General features: G+C 38.2%; 1 non-coding gene across 1 annotated transcript; it reads right to left on the bottom strand.

Annotated features, from left to right (window-relative positions):
- Positions 1 to 782: 782 nt before the first annotated feature.
- Positions 783 to 855, bottom strand: TRNAK-UUU (transfer RNA lysine (anticodon UUU)). The gene has a single exon. It is a non-coding gene; the product is annotated as a tRNA-Lys (tRNA).
- Between the last annotated feature and the right edge of the window lie 2814 nt (positions 856 to 3669).

Here is a 3669-nt window from a genome sequence, read left to right on the forward strand (position 1 = left end):
GTCAATATGAGAACGCTTTGAAGAATATAAGGAAATAGCTGACTGAACCTGTGTGAAAAAAAGTCTTATTTGTGTTTTCTCCACTTTATTTTATAATAAGATGATACATACTTTTTATTTTACAGTGAATACGTTAAGGTATGGTATTGCCCCATTACACATCATCCAGACATGCATTCATATATTGCATGTTAACAATGAAAATATTGCAAATATTGTAAAGAGACTTTCAATTTCTATTTTTTTGGTCAAAAAGCACTACAATTTTAGTTGTTTTCGCCCAACGTGGGGCTCGAACCCACGACCCTGAGATTAAGAGTCTCATGCTCTACCAACTGTACTAGCCAGGCTCCTTTGGATGCCTATAGTTTTCTTCCCTATCCCTACACTGCCGTTTTCCACAGATAGGATGCTGTGTAATCATAGGCTCTGGTGGAGTTTGGAAAGAAAATACACATCAGCCAGAGGCAGAAATAGTCTAAGAAAGTATCAAACACAATTACCAGTCAATATCAGAACGCATTGAAGAATATCAGGAAATAGCCGATTAAACCTGTGTGGAAAAAAGTCTTATTTGTGTTTTCTCCACTTTATTTTATAGTAAAATGATACATACTTTTTCTTTTACAGTGAATACATTAAGGTATGGTATTGCCCCATTACACATCATCCAGACATGCATTCATATATTGCATGTTAACAATGAAAATATTGCAAATATTGTAAAGAGACTTTCAATTTCTATTTTTTTGGTCAAAAAGCACTAAATTTTTAGTTGTTTTCGCCCAACGTGGGGCTCGAACCCACGACCCTGAGATTAAAAGTCTCATGCTCTACCGACTGAGCTAGCCGGGCTCCTTTGGATGCCTATAGTTTTCTTCCCTATCCCTGCACTGCCGTTTTCCACAGATAGGATGTATTTTTTTGGTCAAAAAGCACTACAATTTTAGTTGTTTTTGCCCAACGTGGGGCTCCAACCCACGACCCTGAGATTAAGAGACTCAAGCTCTACCGACTGAGCTAGCCGGGCTCCTTTGGATGCCTATAGTTTTCTTCCCTATCCCTGCACTGCCGCTTTCCACAGATAGGATGCTGTGTAATCATAGGCTCTGGTGGAGTTTGGAAAGAAAATACACATCAGCCAGAGGCAGAAATAGTCTAAGAAAGTATCAAACACAATTACCAGTCAATATGAGAACGCTTTGAAGAATATAAGGAAATAGCTGACTGAACCTGTGTGAAAAAAAGTCTTATTTGTGTTTTCTCCACTTTATTTTATAATAAGATGATACATACTTTTTATTTTACAGTGAATACATTAAGGTATGATATTGCCCCATTACACATCATCCAGACATGCATTCATATATTGCATGTTAACAATGAAAATATTGCAAAGAGACTTTCAATTTCTATTTTTTTGGTCAAGAAGCACAACAATTTTAGTTGTTTTCGCCCAACGTGGGGCTCGAACCCACGACCCTGAGATTAAGAGTCTCATGCTCTACCAACTGAACTAGCCAGGCTCCTTTGGATGCCTATAGTTTTCTTCCCTATCCCTACACTGCCGCTTTCCACAGATAGGATGCTGTGTAATCATAGGCTCTGGTGGAGTTTGGAAAGAAAATACACATCAGCCAGAGGCAGAAATAGTCTAAGAAAGTATCAAACACAATTACCAGTCAATATCAGAACGCATTGAAGAATATCAGGAAATAGCCGATTAAACCTGTGTGGAAAAAAGTCTTATTTGTGTTTTCTCCACTTTATTTTATAGTAAGATGATACATACTTTTTCTTTTACAGTGAATGCATTAAGGTATGGTATTGCCCCATTACACATCATCCAGACATGCATTCATATATTGCATGTTAACAATGAAAATATTGCAAATATTTTAAAGAGACTTTCAATTTCTATTTTTTTGGTCAAAAAGCACTAAAATTTTAGTTGTTTTCGCCCAACGTGGGGCTCGAACCCACGACCCTGAGATTAAGAGTCTCATGCTCTACCGACTGAGCTAGCCGGGCTCCTTTGGATGCCTATAGTTTTCTTCCCTATCCCTGCACTGCCGGTTTCCACAGATAGGATGCTGTGTAATCATAGGCTCTGGTGGAGTTTGGAAAGAAAATACACATCAGCCAGAGGCAGAAATAGTCTAAGAAAGTATCAAACACAATTACCAGTCAATATGAGAACGCTTTGAAGAATATAAGGAAATAGCTGACTGAACCTGTGTGAAAAAAAGTCTTATTTGTGTTTTCTCCACTTTATTTTATAATAAGATGATACATACTTTTTATTTTACAGTGAATACATTAAGGTATGGTATTGCCCCATTACACATCATCCAGACATGCATTCATATATTGCATGTTAACAATGAAAATATTGCAAATATTGTAAAGAGACTTTCAATTTCTATTTTTTTGGTCAAAAAGCACTACAATTTTAGTTGTTTTCGCCCAACGTGGGGCTCGAACCCACGACCCTGAGATTAAGAGTCTCATGCTCTACCAACTGAACTAGCCAGGCTCCTTTGGATGCCTATAGTTTTCTTCCCTATCCCTACACTGCCGCTTTCCACAGATAGGATGCTGTGTAATGATAGGCTCTGGTGGAGTTTGGAAAGAATATACACATCAGCCAGAGGCAGAAATAGTCTAAGAAAGTATCAAACACAATTACCAGTCAATATCAGAACGCATTGAAGAATATCAGGAAATAGCCGATTAAACCTGTGTGGAAAAAAGTCTTATTTGTGTTTTCTCCACTTTATTTTATAGTAAGATGATACATACTTTTTCTTTTACAGTGAATACATTAAGGTATGGTATTGCCCCATTACACATCATCCAGACATGCATTCATATATTGCATGTTAACAATGAAAATATTGCAAATATTGTAAAGAGACTTTCAATTTCTATTTTTTGGTCAAAAAGCACTAAAATTTTAGTTGTTTTTGCCCAACGTGGGGCTCAAACCCACGACCCTGAGATTAAGAGTCTCATGCTCTACCGACTGAGCTAGCCGGGCTCCTTTGGATGCCTATAGTTTTCTTCCCTATCCCTGCACTGCCGTTTTCCACAGACAGGATGTATTTTTTTGGTCAAAAAGTCCTACAATTTTAGTTGTTTTCGCCCAACGTGGGGCTCGAACCCACAACCCTGAGATTAAGAGTCTCATGCTCTACCGACTGAGCTAGCCGGGCTACTTTGGATGCCTATAGTTTTCTTCCCTATCCCTGCACTGCCGTTTTCCACAGATAGGATGTATTTTTTTGGTCAAAAAGTCCTACAATTTTAGTTGTTTTCGCCCAACGTGGGGCTCGAACCCACAACCCTGAGATTAAGAGTCTCATGCTCTACCAACTGAACTAGCCAGGCTCCTTTGGGTGCCTATAGTTTTCTTCCCTATCCCTACACTGCCGCTTTCCACAGATAGGATGCTGTGTAATCATAGGCTCTGGTGGAGTTTGGAAAGAAAATACACATCAGCCAGAGGCAGAAATAGTCTAAGAAAGTATCAAACACAATTACCAGTCAATATCAGAACGCATTGAAGAATATCAGGAAATAGCCGATTAAACCTGTGTGGAAAAAAGTCTTATTTGTGTTTTCTCCACTTTATTTTATAGTAAGATGATACATACTTTTTCTTTTACA

The sequence above is a fragment of the Ambystoma mexicanum genome, chromosome 4q (genome assembly GCF_040938575.1).
Source record: "Ambystoma mexicanum isolate Mex_15411 chromosome 4q, UKY_AmexF1_1, whole genome shotgun sequence".
NCBI lineage: Eukaryota > Metazoa > Chordata > Amphibia > Caudata > Ambystomatidae > Ambystoma > Ambystoma mexicanum.